The following is a 23171-nucleotide window of genomic DNA, read 5'->3' as shown; positions in this document are numbered from 1 at the left end:
GTGGCAGAGTTCCCTAATTATTTCTTACTCTGAAGTAATTACATTCATTTTCACCATTAAGAGTTCAATGAAAAAAATAGAAGATTATTCTTAAGGAAAAATTTAGCTTAGTCAATAGTTAGTTCATCACAGTTCGTAGGATTCATGTAATTCTTCTTATTATTATAACACTTTCAGATAAATAGTTTATTTCCTGTGTAAAGTTTGCTTCTATCATTTGCCATGATTTACTAAAATACTGTTTGGAAAAGCTGGAAGTCTAAAGAAATACTGAAAATTTTAAGTATAAATTTTATGTGTGTTCAGCTGTTAAGGTTTAGAATGCATATATTGATTTTTAAAAGAAACCTTATATAGATTTCGCTATTATGTTTATTTAATGAATTTACCATATTTTATATTATTTTAAGCAATAATTGCCTACTAAGGGTACTTCTTCCCCATTTCCTCTGGTCATGTACAGGTACCTTCCAACTCTGTCCTAGTAAAAATGAATAGAGATCCAGAAGAGACAAGGACTATGCTGGTTGCAAATCCAGTGTACATATTCGCCTTTTGCAGATTCCTGCAAAAAACTTCCTTTTTTTCTTATATACTTAATTCTTATTTTTAAGGTCAAATAAGAGGAAAATTGAAACTAAATGAGTTAAATAGATTTAAAAGATAAAGGTAGAAAGCACATATAGTTTCATATTTCTTTCTTCTGTCTCTTCTGAATCTCTCACTATATCATTCCAGCAAATGGAGAAAACAATAAAACAGTACTTAGCCAAGAATCCTTGGAACATTTTGAGTGCTCAGATACAGTAAGTACTTAAAAAGCCAAAGAGAAGAAATCTCTTTCCCAGGTCTGGTTATTAATTGATAAGAGATGAGACTGCTGCCCGGTTTGGACCTGTGGTCGGGTGGGAAGCATACTGGGGATTCAATGAGTCCAGACTCGGCAGCAGTGGGAATACCAGCACTCAGCCTTGTCTTGGCCCCACAAATTATATCTTCACGAAAGTGTGATATTCTACTTCAACAGGATGATTACTGAAATATCATTTATCATTTACATTACTAAGCATATTACTTTTATCTAAAAATCTATTATTGTATTCCAAAATCACATTGATTCCTGACAGAGGGAAAAAGGAAAATGAATAAAGATATAAAACATGTCATTGATTACATTCAAGATTTTCCTCATTGGATTTTTGTACCCAGTACGCCTTGACTGAGCCAAGTTACATTTCCTTCCATTGCAACCAGTATCAAACACAGATAGAATGCATGACTAATAATATATAATATTACTACACATCTTATTTAAATTATTACAGAGTTTTTGGTCTGTGTTCTAATTCAGATATTTCTTCAGCACCTATCTGACTACTAATAATATACAATACCAGGAATTTCTTCTATCTTTCATTGGAAGTGAACACTGCAGGCAGCTGACCAGGTACTCCCTCAATATGCATTCTACTTTCCTATCTTCCTGTTTAGAAAAAATATTATGTACTGAATTGCAGTGTATTGTGATCCAAGCTACAGTGTCGGTTCCAGGTTAGTCAAGGCCTATGACAAAATTAGATCATATGAGGATGTAAGGAAAAGAGCTGTAGCTAGCACATTTACAAGAGACAGGCTTATATATTGGTTGTTTTTACATATCTTGAGGCAATGGAAATATTCTTACATTATTATGTCCTCTCTTCTTGCTTCAGTTTATAATTACTATCAGTTGTAATTCAGAATAATACAGTGATATATATTTTGCTTAGACTAAATTTTATTGCAGATGCAATTTCATATAAAGGGTGACAGTATTTATTAATAAAGGCCAGATACATACAGATGAAATTATACATATTAAATTTAACTTTTTATTTAAAATATTTATAATATTATAGAACAATCTGAAGCATTAGAAAATGATGGAAAGTAGGAAGACAAGCCATGAAATTAAGAGAGTGGGATTCTTCCACATTGAACTAGTTTCAAAAAGATCAGAATCTGATCTTAATATTGATAATGATGGGGGAAAAAAAGATCTTTGAGGAAAGAGAAAACATAAATGAGAAGTGCCTTGAGAGTGCCCTTTTTCTCTATTACCTATGGATGCACAATTGTTCAATCTAACGCAAAAAGCACAGAGTAGTTCTATGAGCTAATGCCCTTTTTTCTGTTTTCCACCAAAGGTCACATATGGAATGTTAATAGGCAGGACTAGAGCAAGCCAAATATATTCCTGTATCTTGCATCCAGGAGATGCTCCAAAGTTTCTCTGGGTCCTGAAAGGTAAAAGCTTTTAAAAAACATAGGCTTTGATATGGAAAACACAATGCAACATTGAACCCAGATAGAGGGGTAATCTGGCAAAGTGCATGGAGAGGAATTAAAAAGCCACTCTGTATGCTCCTTTTCCCCTATGACTTGTGCTACACTGTTTCTACTACATATGCATCATAAAAAAGTATGATATTTAGACAAAAAGAGGTTTTTTCCCAGTTCTTGTACTGATAATGTTGCCATCATCATCCTAACCCACTATGATAACAGAATATTCCAATCTCCCTCCTCATGAAAGAACCTGACTGGTTATGTTATATACTGCATTGTAATATTTGTGGTTAGAAAATGATAGGTGCTTTTATAAGAGCTTTGAATCAATCTTTTGGGTTTTTCTTTTTTTTTTTTTTTTTTTTTTTTTTTTTTTTTTTTTTAATTTTTTTTTATTTATTTATTTTTTTTTTTCAAAATAACATTACACTCTATTGTGAAATGTTTAGGGTCTTTCAGCTCTTGGAAACTATCGCTCTGAAGACAAAAAAAAAGACCAGTATCTCATCAGTATCTCATTGTAGAGACTATGTTATAGTTAAATGATGCTTTATAAATAACTAAAATTAATTCCATGTGACTTTTTCTCCTTCAGGAATCAGGCAGCCTGAAATGTACTTCATGGAGTTTTTGACTAGAAGTACTTTATATATTAGTCTCAACAAAATTTCCTATGATGATGACCAGTCCAATTTGTAAATTCTTGCTTATGTTTTAGTGTTTTAGTAACATCTGAGTTAATGTCCCTCTTGCAGCTCTTGTCTGAACAGTAAGTTGCCAATTTTACCCCACTTGGAATGAGTAGGGGAAATGGCAATTTTAGACCAAACAATTATAAACTGTGAATGTAAATTCAAATTTTATGTAACTAACAAAGTGACCAAAAAGTACATATTTCTAACCTGTATTTTGCAAAAGCAAATTACAACATTACCTGATGGTATGGGGATATTTGGATAACTTTCCTCAAAGAAAGCTTTTTATATCCACCCAAAGATCAGCTCCTTGAGAAGAGAAAATATTTCTTGTGTCTGTCAAGAGGCCACTGAAGATCTAGAAAACAGAGAACAGAATCTGGAGCTGTTTTTCTGTAGGATATTTGCTCTGTGAATAAAAAAAATAAACTAATCTGAAGTTATTTACAAAATATTTGTGTGTTTCTATGTTAGGGAGCAAGCAGACTGTTTCTTTGTTTATTTTTTAGCCTTTAGTTTTGCAGTGATCTCAGTGCACTTGATTATGTTTAGATGAACAAGAACTTCAACCAGACAAAGGCTACTATTTTAACGACTTGAACTTCTTATGGAATGTCTTCATCAATGTAGGTGCCAGTGCACTTGTGTCCATTTGCTCTGCATTTCAAACCCATGCAGTTTCTGTAAGCCTAATCTTCTGCAGAGGTAGTTCCTTAAGAAAATAGAGAAGAAAACCCTATGCCTTCAAATTAAATTGATTCTAAAGTCAATTTGCAAAAGGATACTTCAAGTAGGTTTTCATTCACAGTCCTAAGGAGAATCTGAATTTTCTCAATAGTATACATTTAAAACCACATTTGTTCTGAGATATGAAGATTCTTGAAAGTGTGCTAGGTAGAAATGAGCAAGCCTTGGGGGTGAATCAGGACTGGGCTATGATCATGTCTCCCTATAATTTGTTTATTCACTCTCACATTTATTCTTGAAAACCTATAATTTATTCATACTGAAAAGTATCAAAATATGAATAGAGGCTCAAGCAGGAGGATCCTAAAATCTAACTCTGATTAAGATACATATTTATTCTGTGCTCTTAGGTGAGTCCCTCAAGTTCCACAGGTCAATTTGCACATCTGTTCAGCACAAGTGACTTGGGTGAGTACTGGGGAGATTAGTTGAGTTTGTGATGCATTTTAAAGATCAAAAAATAAGCTAATGTCAAGGACTTTTTTCTTGAATTTAGCAGTAGTGAATGCTTCTTATGACAGAGAAAGGAGTAATAGCAGCTTCTCTGCATAGTTACTCAGAAGATCACCCGTTTGTCACATGTAGTTGTGGTATATTTAATATTAGTGATGGTAATGGGCATCATTCCATGAATGGGTCTGCCTGGGGAAGAATATGAGCAAAAGAAATGTGGAGGAAGCAGTGTAAAGAATGTAAGAAACTGAGAGTTTGCTGAGGTCTTTAGCTATTCTATAATTAGTAGAAGCTACAAGCAAATGGAACAAATTTTATTCTCTGGAATACTAGAACAGCTTTACACTGTGGTCAGAAATGGTCTAGTTGGAGTGGATCTTGCAAGAGGAACCTAATAACCAGCATTTCTCTCCTCTGTTCTCAGTTCTCCTCCTATTCCATGCATACATTTTTCCTCCAGTTCTGTTTACAGACTGGCGGTAATTGCAGAACGTATTTATGTTGCACTGGGAGGACAATCTGGCTCCTGAATATGAATCATGAAGCAGAGAATGCTGTGCAATTACACCAGACTTAAACCTAAAAGCATGCAAATTATGTTTTTAGATGCAATTTCAGTAAGACACTCATCCAGTACTTTTGTTTCAAAACTGTTTTAATTATTGTTTGATTTTGGCACTCCTTTTACACTGTCCCATATAATTAAAACTAGGAACAGTAGAGTTGACTTCAATGCAGACTTATAAATTTAATTTTGACCTTGGAATCCATCTTATGACTAACTATTGTACATTTTGGTTTTCTGTAACACAGAGAGAACAAGCAAATAGCTAAGGGATTGTGATGAATTTTTTCTTTTCCGTTCTGTGTTAATAGAATACTTATGTTACTAAAATAAACTGAAACATATCAAGTATATCAAACATGTTTAACTAACAACTGATATTAAAAATCTCTATATCCTCCAGGATGAAAAGAAAAGGTTTAAGTATATGCATTAATGAATTATACAGGATTACTCATAAGATTATTCATTATTTTAATGTCTGCAAGGTTGGTATATTTCTGATTCAATGTCTATGCTGGGTATTGCTTACTGCATCTTATGTTAAAATTGCACCAGATATTTTCTAACTATTTGTACATAAGCTTATTCTCATATTATGTATTCCATAATTTTGTGAAAATTACCTATTAGAAGCTCTTGTTTCAAGAACTGTGTATTTTGAGGTAGAAATAAAAACCTTTTATATGCTAGTTAATGATGAGTCGTTTTTTAAGTTGTGTAAATTTGAGAATTTTTTATTGAAAAAATACCGTGAAACACTGAAAGGTCTTAATGTTTTGCTTGGGCACTGTATAATTCTCAAAAACTAAGTTACTGCACTGTGTGGAAATTTGTTTTACAAGTCACAGATGTAAATCTCCTGCAGCTGAAGGCACAGTTCATAGAAGCTTAAATTTATCCTACCTTGCACAGCAGATCTGGTCTCTATAAATAATTTTATAAATTTTTTTTAAACATTTTGAAAAAAGAAAATTCTTGGTTTAACACAATAACATATTGTATTTTCATTGCCCAAAGAATTAGATTGATTATAGTGGCATCTAAGACTGATAATATATTGATTTCTATTATGACACCCATTGTTTTAATGCTGGACTGCAGAGGAATTCTTCCTCAAATGCATCCTTGTAGAAAATACTGACCTAGAGGACTTCATTATTCAAGCTGGAGAGACAGTCACTACTTAGCAGTAATAAACGGTTTCTGTGTTACATAGAGAATACTTTGGAAAATATGAGAGTTGTCAAATCTCTTGAAAATCCTGTCTTTATAGTACACATGACACTAAAGCTATGGCTGTATTTTCTGTTAATAAAAGCAAAGGCACAGGCAGATGTGAAAGATATCATGGCAAACTGACAGGAAGCTAAGAAAAATGAGTACTTTGTTGAGGAGCAGAAAAAGACACAGGGCAATGACCTTGGGAAGACTTAATAGATATAGTTTGCTTTTTTCCCTTTTTTTTCTTTTTTCTTTTCTTTTCTTTTCTTTTCTTTTCTTTTCTTTTCTTTTCTTTTCTTTTCTTTTCTTTTCTTTTCTTTTCTTTTCTTTTCTTTTCTTTTCTTTTCTTTTCTTTTCTTTTCTTTTTCTTTTCTTTTCTTCTCTTTTCTTCTCTTTTCTTCTTTGTTTTGTTTTGTTTTGAATGGGGAAGATAAGGATTATGCAAAGATTAGGATTATAAAGTTAGCATGCAAAATTTAGGAATATTAATTAAAATTTATCATTATGTTACAAAACAAAATCAGGTATTTATAAAGAAAAAATTAAATTATCACCAAAAACCCTGAAAAGTTTCAGTGACTCAAAATTTCCAAAACTATCTCCAAGCTATGGTAATGCAGATACATAATTAAGATTATTTATCCTATATTTGAAGGATTCTTGCACTAATGTGAATGTTTGGACATGAAGGAAAAACGAAAAAAATCCTGCAGCAGCAGAGACTGGTTTTTACTCTACTTCATGTAGAACTGAATATAAGCGGTAGGTACTGCTCATCCATGATGTGAAAAGGATATTTCAGTTGGTCAGAAAGTACAATGACAAATTTAAGATAGATAAAAAGAAAGAGATAATCAAATTTTGTTGAAAGCCAATTATGAATTAGATATTTGACTTATATTCCCTTCTAATACCCTTATATCTATTCATGTCTTTGTATATACATGGGTAGAAATCAATTATGTTCTCAGGACTGTAAAATAAATGCATGCACCAAGCATCTCTTATCTGACCATGACCAACATCTTAACTTAGACTGAATCTTTTCTTGCTTCATAAACTGTGCATCCTGGTTTACTCAGAACAGTAAAAAAGAAAATTACAAAACTGAATCACAACTAAGTAATTGCATATAGAGAAATGGCCAAAAAATGAGTCTTTGGTTTTGTTTTATATTGTAAAACTCACACAATTTCAATCTGAGTCCATATATTCAAATATATCATTTAGCTGTAGAAATAATAGGCTTCATTTTCATCCATGCAATTTAATAATAACATATTGTGAGCTTCTAAGACTCAGCCATAGGCAAGTTTGACTCGGGCTGTCACAGCACAGTGTAATCTGTGTATTGCGAATAAGGTAAAATCAAACTGCATAGCAAAGCAACAGGAAATTTTGAATTTCTCATTGTATCAAAGAATGTTAAATATATTTTCTGTACAATAAACCTTGTTTGGAAGAGTTACATTTAAAAGCAATTCCATGCCAAACAAAACCGCCCCTTTTTTGCTCTGATGCTCATCTGCTAAGGCACTTCAGCATCTTAAATGTACAAATCTTTTCTTTCTTGCTCCAGAGCACTGCTATAGTTTTGGCAATGCTTTAAGAGTAGGTCAAAGGTCTGCTTCTGTGTCTTCACTTTTCTGCAAGTTTCTCTAATTAATATTTTTGCACTGAGCTTAATGTCATATTCCTGCCATTTGGTCTCCTTTTTTTTTTTTTTTGATCAGGGTGGGGGTTAGTATTTGGTTGTGAGTGTGGAAACAGTAGAACTGCTTTCTTACCATAATAAGAGACATATGCTTTGGTGGGACTACAGACCTCTGAAATCATTGATTTCCACAGCAACTTGCTTAGCATTGAGGGAAGGTCAGAGAGGTTGTGTGGCCATGTTGATTTCCAACCTTTTATATGTTCTTCTCAACAACCTTATCTGTTTTCATGGCTATAATTACCATTTTAACACAGAAGACCCAGATTTATCTCTATCACAATGACCTTTTCCTCAGTGTTAAAATTCTTATTTTAGTTGTGTAAATTCTTTTGATTATTTAAGGGACCATCTTAAATGCTGTGTATTATACAAAAGTGAAGAGCGTTTTTCCTACTTGAGCACTGAGAGCTCATTTGAGCAATCAACCTAAACAAATGCAAAATCTAATTCTTATTTAGATTCATAGTCTCATTTTATGGGCAACCCAATAATACATGAAAATTCCAAATTTAAAAATTACTTTCTAATCAGATTTATACAATTCTCCTGCATTTCAGTTTCACTGCAAGTCTCTGGTTTACAGTCTCAGGAATTAGACATCTAAGTTGTTCCTTCATTCTCTGCTCTTGTGTACATTGGTCTCTAAAGCCTACTGTCATTTGTGATACTCCTTGTTCTTCATGGATTATGTAGCTACATTTTCTTAGTTACCAAAATCAGTCAATCCTGTAGCTGAAACAAGGCAAGAATTCAGGGAATAGTTCTGTGCATATCCTTTAAATATGGCTGGACATTTGTAGTGCTCCATGGTATATCTGTGTCTTACCAGGTTTGCTGTAAGAAAAGATAGAAATGGTAAACATTAAAAAACATTGTTAAACTGTAGCAGTATTTTAGATGGAATCAGAGAATCATATGGGATGAAAAAGACTAAGTTCATCAGGTTCACCATTAACACAGCACTGCTCAGCCCACCATTAACCTATGTCCCAAGCACCCTATCTATGCATCTTTTAAAACCCCCAGCGACAATGATCCCACCACTTCCCTGGACAGCCACTTCTGAAGCGTGACAATCCTTTCCATGAAGAAATTTTTCCTAACATCCAGTCTAAACCTCCCCTGGAGCAATTTGAGACCATGTTCCCTTGCTCCCTTGGAGAAGAGATTGACCTCACCTCGTTACAATCTCCTTTCAGGTAGCTGTAGAGAGTGAAAAGACCTCTTCTGAACCTCCTGGTCTTCAGGAGGCTTAACACCCTCAGCTCCCTCATCTGCACTGGTCATGCTTGTGATCCAGACCCTTCCCAGCTCCACTGCCCTACTTTGGACCTGCTCCCATACCTCAATGTCTTTGTTGCCATGAGATGCCCAAAACTGAACACAGTGTTCAAGATGATCCAGTGCTGAGTGCAGGAGGATGATCACTGACCTAGTCCTGCTGGCCTTTATATTCAATTAATTATTATTAGTCTATTGGGTCCCTTCATATAGCTGTACTTCTGCAATTTTTTCCTATATCTTTTTCTTGTTCCTTCAGTCTGTAAATCCTTCAAGGCATAAACTGTCTTTTGTATCACTGTGTTCACAGTGGGGCTTTTGCCTGGTTCCTTAGGCATCACTGTAAAATAGTAAGTAGCAATCTTTTCAATTGACACTTCTAGACATCTCCTTCCTTTATAGAAAAAGGAAAAGGAAATGCAGATATTAATTTTTGTAAGCAATCAGATTTTATTGGTATTTATTTGTCCATTCCTTTGCAAGTAGAACATCTTTTGACTGCTTATGGGGGTGCTGTTTTCTGAGAAAGAACTCAGGTGGCTTTTAAATTGGTTGGTTTTCATGCAAAATTATCATACAGGTTTGTATTGAGAGCAGATTGTTTGGAGGATTTGGGTCTTGGAATTGCATAAGAAAATTTAATATTTTTTCTCACTACCTTGCAGTACTAGTTAAACTTTCTTACAGGAAAATAAAGCTATAATCGCAGTATAATATGCCAGTTTGTGCAACTTGTGTTGGCTACCGTGTTTTGGATTTATGGAAGACTTTTTCAAGGCATGCTATGATAAGGATTTCTTCTTGTTCATGTGTTGGTAATAATATAGACAGGGAAACTGAGGCTTAGGTTCTAGAAGTGGCCTCCAATGAATTTTAGAAGTTTGCATGAAGTTGATTTATGTTTGAATTCAAACCAGACCACAGTGGAGCATAGCGGGGAATAGTGTTGCAACAAAATTATTAACACATTGTAGGAAGTAGTTCTGTAGGGCCTGGTATAGTTGCATTCACAGGCATTCATTTAAAAATGCCAAAATATGTCTGTGGTCTGCACCAGAAGCATTGAGAGATAAGAGGCTGCCCTTTGCAAGAACCAGAGACCTAGAAACGTCCCGGTTAGAGAAAAGATATATTTTCTCTTGGGTTTGCATGGCTAGGCTTTGATAGGTGGTAGGGCTACAAGGGTGGCTCTTGTGAGAAGTTGCCAGAAGCTTCCTTCATGTCCAGCAAAGACAATCCCCACCTCCAAATACTGATGTGCTACTGGTTGAGGCTGGGCCCATTAGAAACAATGGTAATGCCTCTGTGATAATAGAGTTAAGAAGGAAAAAGAAAATGTTATTACACAGATGTAACTGTAGCCAGAAAATTGAAGGTGAGAATACGTGAGAGGAGCTACTGCAGGCACCAAGGTTAGTGGAGAAGGAGGGGGAGAGTGTGCTCAAGGTGCCCAAGCTGGTATTCCCCTGAAGACTATGGTGAAGATCATGGTAAAGCAGCTGTGCCCCTGTCCATGGAGATCCGTGCTGGTGCAGAGATCCACCTGCAACCCATGGAGGACCTCCATGCTGGAGTAAGGGGATGCCTGAGAGAGAGCTGTGACCCTGGGGGAGGTCTGTGGAGAGAGGTCCTCACAGGGCCCCCAGAGGATCCTTGAAGGACAGCACCCCATGCAAAAGACAGACCCATACTGCAGCAGTTTAGAGAGCACTGTTCCCCACGGGATGGGCTCACATTGAAGTTCATGAAGAACAATCTCCTGTGGGAGGAATCCCCTGGTGAAGCAGTGGAAGGACTTCTCTCCCTCAGCAGAAAGAGAAACAACATGCGATGAAAATTTTTTAAACATACAGGGACCGTACACCATTTCTCTTCTCAGTATCCCATGATGAAAATGGTACAGTAAATATAGGCAGCTAAGAAAAGTCTTTATAGCAGAAATATTGCCATAAGAAATTGTGTTAGGAGCAAGCAGCAGGGTGGACAAAGGTGAAAATAAGGGAAGAAAATTAATCTGCATACCCAGCAGGCAATGGTCATTTATATATTCATCTGTTTTCAGCATTGAACTTAGTGAGACTGTGTCCATTTCACGGTGCCGTGCAGAGAAAATGAAGTGTGTAAGGTCATTCAATAAAGATTAAATTAAAAACATATTCCTATAGTACCCTCAGGGTCCATTAGCCCTGATGAGTGTACAAATACTTTCTTTGTTATATGTGCTCCATCGTGAGAGGGATTGTATGCTTCTCTCATTATAAATGTGCACCTGAAAAGATTGAACATTATCCCCTCTTTTTTAACTGACCTGTGGCCACCACTGGGTTCATTAGTGCAGAACATCTTTTCCACTGGCTGAGTCTGCCCTATTGTTTTCACTGGCCAGGGTCAAGTCAAGGGCATTCAGCCTAGATTGGAGTCATTTGTCACAGGGTCTAGCAACAAAGCTGATTTCAGCAGAGACGGCATGAATTTCATGGGGCTGAAATGCAACCTTTGACACAGAGTGCCCAGGGCTGCTCAGGCTTGCACAGATGGCCTCCCACCCTTAGATATCTGTGAACAAAGGATTGGTGAATTATAAGAAAAATAAAGTTTCCACAGTCAGCATATATTTTAAGTGTTTAAATTATTTGCAGGGTTGGTTTTATTATTTGCAGTCTAAAATCATATCTTGAGCATTTGTGATAATCGCTGTGTTTTTTAGACTATGAAGAGAAAAAAACAATTCAGTAGGGGGCTTACTGTTTAACTGGTGTAACGGTGTAAAGTGTAGCAATTTAGTGTGGAGTGCAGGTTTTCATGGTCAGCAGGAGCCAGCATGAACAATGGGTCGTGCTGAGGTAGCATGTGGAAAATGACTTTAATACACTATACAAAATGGCTTATTGCTTTGGTCAATAGGCTGCAGTGAAGATGGTGTATTCAGCCACTTGGGAAGGTTAAACCTGTCAGGGTACACTGTGACTGATATGCAGGGGCTGCTTATGAGGTCTCTAATGGAAAAACCTGACAGGCAAAGTTATAAAGGTTACACTTGACACATACTTTAGCATTATGCCTTATATTAATCCATTTTTTTTAAAGGTAGGGTACTTCATATTTGTTAGAAATTGAAGCCACAATAATGTTAAAACTCCAGAGGAAACATTAAAACTTTGGAGTAAATTAAAGGACAGGATGCTTTACACCTGCATTACACAGATTAAACCTCTCTAAGGACAATAGTCTAGCATATTTAAATCCCACTCTGAAAACTGTTGTTTTCTTAGACATAGTTGTTTGTGTTGAAATCATTTAAGTATGTTACTTCATAAAATGGTACATTGGGATGTAGCAGAGGGCACTGAAGGAATTGAGGTGTTCAGTAGCTAAAATCAAGCCCAGTCCTGCTAGGTATCACTTTACTGTGGCATTCAATTAAGTTCTAGATATTGGTAGGAAGGATTTTTACTTTTCATTTGAAGAACAGGATTTATACACATGGTGCTCCCCAAAAACCTAGAACAAGACAAATCTCAGAAAGACTGGTTTCCTTAATAAGATTTATACATGATAATATTATACTGAAAGTAGATGAAAACTGAATATGATCAATTTTTTTATTGTTAGAAATAGAAGATGGGTGCTTTAATTTTTTTTTTTTTTTTTTTTTTTTTTTTTTTTTTTTTTTTTTTTTTTTTTTTTTTTTTTTTGTTGGGCAGGCGGCATCTTATTTTCTACTACAAATGTGCCTAGCATTCTAAGGAAGATAAAGTACTCTGATATTTGTTGCTAGTACTATTTAAAACCAAAACCATGGTGCATGCACTAAAGTGCTATATTCAGTAATAAATTTCAGTGTACTGAGACTGATTTAAGACACTTTTTAGAGATAACTGTAGTAGGAATAAAATGAACAGGAGAGACACAGAATATATTTTCTGTGGGTTTATTATATCTCAGCTAGGAGAGCTAGATGTACAAGTACAGGGAACCCAAAATAGTTTGGATTTTTTTTCCCTGTATTATGTTGGGTTCTTGTTGATCTAATTCACTTTAAGTGGATGTATCATTATAGAGCTTTTTGAAAGGTGCCAGATTTGACAGCAAGGAAGAATAAAATCTTTTTATATTATATTTTGCTTCTTCAACAAAAAGAGCTGTTTAAATATTTGTGTAGAATGCAGAATATTTTAGATGATAAAGGTAATTAAGTGGTGAAATCGTAGTCATTGATGTGTCACTGAGTGGAGAAAAAGAGAGCTGAATAATTTATAATGGAAACGTATTGTCTTCAAGGGAATTGTACCTTTAGACTTGTACAGATCTGAATATGGCCCAGAATTGTGCTACACTGAATGGATTTGAGGAACTTGCATGGGAATTGGAAGTCACTGCATTTGCCAAAAATTATTTGAAATGAAGTTAAAGTATAACAAAGGAGGAGCTGCCTACTAACATATGGTAAAATATTTTAATGTATAGAATTATTCTAGTAGGTAATCTTCACAGCTAGGAAAATTGCATATGAACAAACGAATAACAGTCTTATATTTTTATTATGTCGGAATAAAAAAATTATGGGCAAAATCTTGAATGATTTTTGTAAAGGAAAATTCAAAATCTTAAATATTTTAATGTTCACTATCTGCCAATAGAATAATCCATATACAGAAGATTAATAAAAATACTTTTAAAGAAATTTGTTAGGTTACTAGCACAACCCAACAAGAGACTTTTGATAAGGAAAGTAAAATTAAAATTATAAATGAGAAATTAGTCAACAGTAAACAAAGGATACGCAGGATACGTGTAAACTCTTAGACATTGTTGAGGAGAAGATAAACATTACTGAGTACTTGGTCTCCAACTGGCTCTGCTCTTAGATGATTGTGAGTTGAACATAAGGCTTTAGTTGACCCAGAGCAGAATGTACCCTGATACCATCAAGACGTGTAGGAGCAGAATATTTTTCTGTGTCTGGGATGACATGACTGTACTGGAAGTGACCCTGACTGGGACTGAACGGCAAAAACACCCCATTGTGAAGCCCTGTGCATCCTTGGCAGAGATTACCTCAGGAGAGGGTATTCCAAGGACCCAAAAGGGACACTGTTGGGCTTTTGGGAGAACTACTATGGAGACAGAGGAAGTTAGACAGCTGAACGCCTTGCCTGGTCTCTCAGAGGATCCTTCTACTGAAGGTAGAATAAAAACATCACTATCACAGCAGTGCACCATGGATAACACCATGTCAGCCGGGACAATGTGACCTCTATCCATGAGATGGATCCTGAACTGGAAAGCCAGTGAGTGGCCAGCAAGACTTACTCATCCTTTGAGAGTGTGGCCAGTGTGTAGGTTCCATGGAGACTGAAGACTGACAGAAGACTATCATTGCTTGAAAATACTCTGGCAGACATTTTTGAGAAAAGGGAGAATATTATCCAGATACTCTTGAAGGCTGGTTTTACCATAAAATAAAGTTGAGGTAGGTGGATGGTCATTGATTCATGAAATAGTAGCAGTACTTGTGTATAGTTTCGTGTATATATAGGTAAATATATGTATATATTGAAAATTATGAGATCTGGTTATAATGTGCATGGTATAGAATAAGGGGTGGAAAATGTCCTGGTTGCAGAGAGGAGGGTGCAGCTTAGCATAGCGTGGGTGTGTCTATGGTGCTTTTCTATACCGTTTGATCACTGATGGGGGGCATGGTTTTCAGATGAAAATGACAGCAACCCATGGAAGTCAGCACCATTTTGTTTCTCTCTCTTCAGTGGGAAGGTGTTAAAGTCAGGGCTTTTGGCCCTGTCCCCTGCGTCCACCACCAGTTCCCCTCCTGTTTTCTCCAGAACCAGGTTGCAGGATATGGTGCTGAAGGGGAAAGCAGAGGAGGTGCAAATTGATGGTGATGCTGAATCGACAGCACCAGCACAGAGACTGCTGCAGGCAGAGAGCTGGCACAGCCAAGCCTGTCAAGCCCAGCACAGGAGATCTCAGCTGGGCTTAGCTGAACTGAGCCAAAGGGAGCACAACAGAACAGTTAAAAGGCTGCAGCAATGCATGGGAACAACCTCCAAATGGTGAAGTGGTACAAATGGCAGTGCAGGCATCTGCACAGAACTGAGCCCAGTGGAGACTTGGATACCCCAGCTCCCGTGGGGTTTGTTTGTCATGGTTTTTCATTGCTGCAGCCTGATGGGGGGGATGCGCTAGCCATGGTAACTCCCCTGCCGTCTTGCTCTTGTTCCTGATGGCCGCATAAGCAACATGTGGGAACAGTTGCCATATGCTTTTGTCTAAGGACAGCCACACAGACGCAACCTGTGGGAAGAAGCCTCCATCTTGGGGGATTTTTTTTGTCCCCAGAAGTGAACACCTTTTCTCTGGGCAAAATACCTTCTGTTTTTGTGTGCCTTTGCTACCAATATTACTGTTGTTATCGTGTGGGCCTTATTCTATTGCTTTGTGCTTTCAGTAAATTGTTATCTCAACACATAATCTCTGCTTTTGTCCCTCCCTTACTGGAAGGGGAGGGGGCGTGGCTTATTTAAAGTTATTTTATGGACTGGTTATTAAAACAAGCACATTCAGAATTAAGATTAAGCCTTACCTTACCTTGATAAAATTATTTTTAAACATATTGTTTAAGTTGCTTAACCTCTTTGCTCCTGTATTGTATCCTGCCTGGTGACCTTGCTTTAAAACAGAGAGAGTTCATCTTAACAAATAGGAAGGTCACCAGTCCAAAGTGCATTATTTGTGTTTTAGCAATTTAATAACAAGGTGAAGTGGAGCACTCCAGAGGATGCTATAATAGCTTTACTGCTTTTTTGTTATTAAGACCTCTTAAGATAATTGTTTTCAAAATTATAATATAAGCTTTTAAGGACTTCTAGCCTGAGCACTGATTTATGCTGTCTGTGATTCCATTTCTGCTTGGTTTCACACTGTGTTAATTTTCATTAAGTTCATTATGTTTGAGATCTCTTAAGGGATTTATTTAAAATTCATCTCTTGATTAGACACATACTGTATACTTTTACTGCTGTAACAATATCTATTTTTTCCCAGAGGTAACAAGATCTGAGTTATGGCTGTAATGCTATTCCTCAGAGTATATATATCAAGTCTCCTAACGATATTAATATGTTGCTGTAATTATTTTGTGATGCACGTAAAATGTATAGGATTTGATCCAAAAAGATATGTTTAACATAAGTGGGTTAGGGAAGTAAACCCCAACCATATTTTACACTGGGTTTTTTTTTTTTCTTTTACATGCTATAAAGGATTAGATAAACTTCAAAATACGAATTCAATAGCATTTTAAAGGACTTCAAGAAGTCATTTCATCAGAATAACACATGTAAAAGTTTCATTTACAAAACAGCAGTTTACGGACTTGAAAGCTTTTTCTAAAGACATAAAAATTTTTCTTGACTTAAGGAGTCTTTCAAGTAAAAGGCAGCTACACAATAGATATTTCTTAGTTGATGTGTCATTATTATTATTAGGTACTGGTCAAATGTATATTAAATTTATTTGCAGTAACTGTCATTTTTGTTTTATATATGTAGATATAAAATATATTTGATGAAATAAAAATCTCATAGCCAGGGTATATTTTCAATGTTACAGAATGTAACAGTTTGTCTCCTTGGATTAGGAATTAGCAAAATGATACAATGTATTTTGTGTGGATAAAATATAGCTTAATTCTAAAGAGGGGAAAAAAAAGGATGGATAGACTGAGCTATATTTTTGCAGTCTTAATACCGCATGTATTATTCCTACTCTAAAACTATATACTTGTTACACTTCTGTCTTTTAAGCATCAGCTACTCTCTGAGTTACTTGATGTGCTCCTGGACACTTTATTGACTGTGAACAGGAAAGGTCTTATAAAGGCACACAATCTGGACTTCCAGAAGACTAGGTCTGAGAACAGTTATACACATTCAGCACCATGTTCTCATCTTCAATTGAATAACTTATCCTTGTTACACTATGTTACCTCAAACTTCTTTCTATGAAACAACTCAATTTTTTTTTATATATTTAAGGAGATTTTTAAAAGATAAAAGAGAACCACTTTGAATTCAAAAGATATAAAATAAAGTTCTGATTCTCCTGGTTTGGATGTTACTGATTACCTCCCCTTTCTGCACACTCCAACGGTTACTTTGGAAGTTCTAGAAGTTTCTATTTGAAACCTAGATGCATTTATTGTAACTGTCAGAGTGAAATACTGCTACCTTCTGAGCATATATCTTTTTCTTGTTATTTGTTAAGTAATACGGTGCTTTTAAACAATATGTGTATGAAATTTACACAAAAAGCCCACTAATCTGCATGGACAAATTTTTGAAAAAAAAAAAAATTTGGAAATTGACATGCTCATGAATTCCTCTCATCTATTGAAGTATACATTCTGTGAGTTTTTCTCTAATTGTTGTTGTCCTTTCTGACTTTTGAAAAATTTTAGTTCCAAAAAAGCAGTGTATAATTTATTCAGAAATACAAGAGAGGCTTGAGAGAGGTATTAAATAACTGGTTCAAGTAGTTGCCTCCTTTTGGTCTTACACAGTAAAGTGGCTTTTCCTACATCTCGTACATATCCCATCATATGTATCTTGAAGCCAGCTACTGGGACAGTATTTTGTTTGGTTTGGTAAGCTGTCTGTGTAGCATCGTGGATGTGCAAATACTAGTGAAGCGCATTCATGTTTGCCATATGCTAAGGCAGATCCTCTTGTGAAACTTGAATTATTGTTCAGACATAAAGCTTCCTCGTGAAGAATAATCTGAACAGTTGAACTTCTGTCCTGTGTATTTCTTCTCATGGCAGAACACCATACAAATGCATACAGTAGGTTGTCTTAAACAAAAAATGTTCCAGATTTAATGTAATGTATTTTCTGCAACAGCAGTTTCCTTTATCTGTACTCTACACTACTAAAACTCCAAAACAGGAGCCTCAATGACCATTTTCACTAGATACCTTCTCTCCGCTAGGTACCTGCTCAACACGTAGCTGCTCTGTGCTGTTTCTCTGAGAATTTCATATATTCTCTTGGGCTGCAATGAGGGTTTTTTTTTAAAAAGGAAGTTACCACAAAGTAGATTTGTAAAATAATACATAGATACATTTAACACAATTTAATTCTGATTGAAAACTTAGTAGAGGTTTTCAATAGCCGAATTCTTGAGATTTCTCTGCAACAGTACATCTTCAGTGTGTTATATACTAGTGAGAAGCTAAATAGCCTCTTCAGACAACTGTTCCATAATTGCAGGTAGCATGCGTTGCCTAGAGAGCACCTGAGGGTGTCTAGTACGATACTCTTGCTTGCTAAAGCAATTTTCAGTGGCAGCAGGCACAGTGGTAGTACATCCTCATTCATCTACCCGAGGTGACGCCTGGAAAGGCTGGCCTGGAACAGAGACTAGACAGAACAAAATGAATAAAATAGGTATTTATTGAAAGGATACACCTTGGGCAGTGCAAGAGCCCAGCCAGGGCTATACCCAAATCAAATCCAAGATGGATCCCAGTCACGAGCTTTTACACTTTTATAAATTTTGGTTCATCTACATATTGGGATCACACACAGCCCAGGCTATGAAGTATCAGCCCCCTGTCTGGCCTCCTTTCCCTCGCCAATGTTTTTGCTTTTTGGGTTATGGGTGTCCTTGATTCTCTGGCTGGGAAGAAATTGTTTAGTCTAACTACCCTGTGAAGAGAACTTACTAACGCCTAATATGAAGTTTCAGAGTCACACACTAAGCAGCAGAGAATCTGAAAAATATAAAAGCTAATACCCAAGGCATCAGCAGTTTTGGGAAGTTCTTAGCTAGATGCAAAAAGACAACTATGTAAATATTTAAATAGTGAAACCAAATGATCCTCTTTTGTTCCTGGGAAACTCTGAATCCAGAATCTTTACACCATAAGATTGTAAAGATATGTAAAAACTTATATTGTTTTTGCAATATAAGAGGTTATCAAAGGACAAAGTGTAGAGATGTTGATGATATCTTTATTTAGTGTCTGAGTCTCTAGTGGCAGCTCTTTCTATGAGTTTTTAATTGAGGCTGCACTTGTGATCCTGACATTGCAAAATAAGTTATTCTGCATAATATTAAAAACAAAAACAAACCATAAAATTAATTTTGTAAAGAGAAACATGCCATAAATTGATTTACAAGGAGGCATGATTTTCAACAACTTTTTTTTGTCTAAGGTTCTTATTGCTGTGAGCCATCTCATTTTTTTACTCTTGTACACCAAGTGAGCTTGTGGAAGTTTGCCTGTTCAATAAATGCTCTTTGGGTCTGCTTTGTCATTACAAATTTCTGCCACTGTCTTTACTGTAGTATCTTTTTAGAGGCTTTAATCAGGAAAGTTAAAAGCAAAATTGACCTTGTGAGCTATAGACATTTTCCATCTCCTACTCTACATGAAATGTAGTGGGTTTTTTAATAAAACTATCTGTTTTAGGAGCAGATTGAAAGCTATAATCCTTATGAAGTGCCATCAGACTTGCAGAGTGGCCTCTACAAACAGACATTAAGAATGCAGGTGACATGGAAAATATGTTAAAGGTAGGTGATTCTTTTTCTTTATTATTAGGTGTATTTCAATAAATAGCACAGAGAAAGACTGTAATAGGTTGCAGATAGCAAAACAAAAGTAAGTAATTCTAGCATGGTGAAAGCTTTATTTATTTTTTTTCAAGGTGAACCTATGTAGCTGAAAACCTGATAAATTCAAAAACTTGGGGAATTTTAAATTAAACTGAATTTGAATGCTTCTTTTCATCCATTCTACCTGTTTGTGGGGTGGTTTTTTTCCCTCATCTGATTTTTCCTCTGTGTCTTCCTACCTGGATATTATAAGGAAAGGTGTACTTTTACTTTATTTGCTGTAGTCTAAGGTCCTTAATTAAATACCGATTATGTCTTCCAAGTGGGAGAAGTATTGCATGGCTGCTTAAATCAGTGCTTTATACTACAGAAGTGCTGCACAGTCACCAACAGAGTGGTGAGAGTTGTAAACTTTTTATTTGTTCTCAAATGAGTATAATACTCAGGTTATCCATGCAACTAAACAGTCTCCATATTATCTCCATAGGAGATAAGATATTTATCTGTGTTCTGTTCTTTTCTCTCTGTGATTGGTAGGATGACTTTTAGGGAGAAAAAAATGACACACTACATTAATCAGATATGTATTGCACAACACAAACATTCAAAGATTCCTTTGAGATATGTTTATAGAACTGGGTTGGAAGAACAACTGATTCCTTTGTCTTCCATAATCTCCAAAATTGTTTCATAATGCAAAGTTTGAAGTCTGAAGTCTTGAAATTACATGAGAGACCTTTAGAATTGGTGAACTCAAAGAGATTTTTAAATCTGATAGTTATTTTTTCATATTGTTAGTTTGATGCATTAAAAGATCTATCTCTCAGTTCATGTTCACTCACAGTGCTGAGGCTGCACTTTATATTCCACTCCATATTTCACATTTTATGGAGCAAGTCGAAGACTAAAGTTGGTAGAAAAATCCATTGTCTGCCTTCTCTGAGGTAGGCACATTTGTCCAATTATTTGATTTTTAAGGTTTGACCTCTGTGAAGACTTTATCAGTTAGATGTGCTCACTCATTTTTGAATGCTCCCTCTTTTACATTAGCCTGTTTTGATTTCTGTCCTTAACTGTGGTGGTTTTTTTTCTCTTCAAATAAATGTGCTGAACCACATAATGCCTACTTGTCCTTGTTTTGTGGCTAATTCCCTTACTCATCCTCCTGTGTTCTTTACATAAATGATTTGTTTTATACATGGGATTTTTCTGTTTCTATCTTGTTAGGAGAGCTATGGCTCCAAGGATGCTGTATAAAGTGTGGTTAGTCTTAACAGGGATGCTATGATCTGACAAGTTTAAAGAACACATGGACAAGGGCATGGGGATTATATCACATTGATATCATTATTTTGTAGATAATGAACAACCCACTTTGTAGCTCCTTTCTAATTTAGCTGGTCTGGAGATTTTAAACTCCAAGTTCCTTCAAGCAAATTACGTCTGAGAAGTCATTGGCCATATTGTTATGGGGTTATTTTACTCTCTCTTCATTGTATCTCGCATTTTGTGTCAGTCATTAATAATTTACTGACTCAGAAAAGGGGAGTGGTGAGTTTCAGCAGAATATAGCAGATACTTGTGGATATAAGAGCTGGTCTTAACTCGGCTGAGCAGTCTTGAGTCTTCAGGGAAGTTAACTCACTTAATGGTGTGTGGAGCAGGTATGGGTCAGCCTATTTGTCTTTCATTTTCAGAAGATTTTTTCTTGGTGTGTGATACAGAAGTACCAATGTAGCTTTCTCTCGCTTTCACATATGTACAAAAGGATGTGAAAATATTCTGAAATTATTAAACTATTGATTTTTCTCTACCAGACAGCTATCATAAAGCACATGAGTCTCATTCCATGTGTGACACATAAAACTTTCAGATGAAATGCTACTGGAAAAAAAAATGTTTCTTTTAAAGATTTTATTCATCAAATACACCTTTTAAATTAAATATTCCATTAAAATCTAAATCAATTACATTCAGTATACTTTTAATTTTCATTTAAACTTGATTTTGTATCATCCTCCGTTATTATTATGATGCCTAGGGGAGCTGGAACAGAGGCTACACACAGAGTTAAGGGAAATAAAATGAGTATTTACTGAGAGGCCTACAAAAGGCCACACCTTAGCAGTATCAGTACCCCTGCCTAGATGCCTCCAAGATGGAAGCAAAAGAGGGCTTGGTCACAAAATCTCACACTTGTATAGGTTTTGGTTCATTTGCATGAACCCACCCTTCTCTTTCCATGTTGTTTGTGCTTAGGGCCTGAAGTTTAAAGAAACTGTCCTTGAGTTCTCAACTGGAATAGGACTGTTTTGTCTTCATCACCCTAGCACATCAGAAAAGCACATCCAACCAGAATAGAAAAGCTTAAAACTTAAGGCATCAATTAGTTACAACTTCTTTACGAGGAAAATGTATTGACTTGAAATGTATTTGAAGGTTCTGTTTTCCCTTAAGAGAAAGTAGAGTAGAAGGCTGGGGTTAGAACATTTGAAAAATATTGGTATAAATATTATCTAGCACAAGTTATCATCTAGAAGTCATAGACTTTTACCAAGAAGTTAGTTTCCTCATGTATTAATTTCCTCTAAAGAGTCACAAGCCAGATCCGCTCAGATAAGAGCACTTCACTAAGCTCTGTGAATTTGTTTCAAGAGTGCCATGAAGAGAAAGGCCTTTGTTTCCCTGTAGCTATTTAATATCTACACAGATTTGTTTTGCCTATTTTGTCTAATTTACTAATTTTGATCTACTTTTGCATGCAATCATACATTTATGTGTTTTAAATTTATGCTAAAGGAGTAGTAGTCCTAACCTTGTAGTCCTGCTTTTTCTCACTACAAACTATCCTTAGATAGGATTGACCATCTACAAAGAAAGCACATATCTGGATTAATCTAGCAGCAAGGTATGCTCTAGATCCTTTCTTCATATGATTCATGTTACTCATCCTCATATGCTTGTGTGAATAGAAAAGTGAAAATACTATTAGATATCAATAAGAAATCAGAGACTTATTTTCTCAGTTCTTGCTGAAGGGGTGAAAATCCCTTAGTGGTTTGTGTGGAATTCAACTGCTGCCATGCTCTTCACCAAAGCACTGTCATCACCAAGAAGACTGAATTAATGATGTCATCCAGGTAGAATAGTAGAGAAACTGTGGGTTAGCAGCAAGAGCAAATTAAATTTTTAAGCCTTTTGTGTTACCATCCTTCTAACTCTAGGTGTTTCAGAAGGTTTTCTTGCAAGTTGCTAGAATGGCCTCATGTATTTGGGCCATTCAGATGGCACTTCAGATGTTCACCAGGACTGTATTTTCCACTTAAAACACTTAGCACATATACTGTAAGGGCACTTACAGAAAACCTGAGGTTCATTTTCTGTGGTTAGATATACCAATGCTGAGATTTTCTTTCAAATTGCATTTTTGTACTAATGCAAAATGGCAGTGTAGATGCACCCCTAGTGTTCCAAACTGGTTTGGACCAAACAGATACCAACCATTCCTATCCTGTAAAAT

General features: G+C 35.8%; 1 long non-coding RNA gene across 1 annotated transcript; it reads left to right on the top strand.

The window, feature by feature from the left end:
* Positions 1-2133: 2133 nt before the first annotated feature.
* Positions 2134-19602, top strand: LOC148219761 (uncharacterized). Its single transcript, XR_015799360.1, has 3 exons — positions 2134-2286; positions 4121-4178; positions 19506-19602. It is a non-coding gene; the product is annotated as an uncharacterized LOC148219761 (long non-coding RNA).
* The last annotated feature ends 3569 nt before the right edge of the window (positions 19603-23171 follow it).

This window comes from Sturnus vulgaris, chromosome Z (genome assembly GCF_052056855.1).
Source record: "Sturnus vulgaris isolate bStuVul1 chromosome Z, bStuVul1.hap1, whole genome shotgun sequence".
NCBI classification, from domain to species: domain Eukaryota; kingdom Metazoa; phylum Chordata; class Aves; order Passeriformes; family Sturnidae; genus Sturnus; species Sturnus vulgaris.
This window is presented reverse-complemented; position numbering and strand designations above follow the sequence as displayed.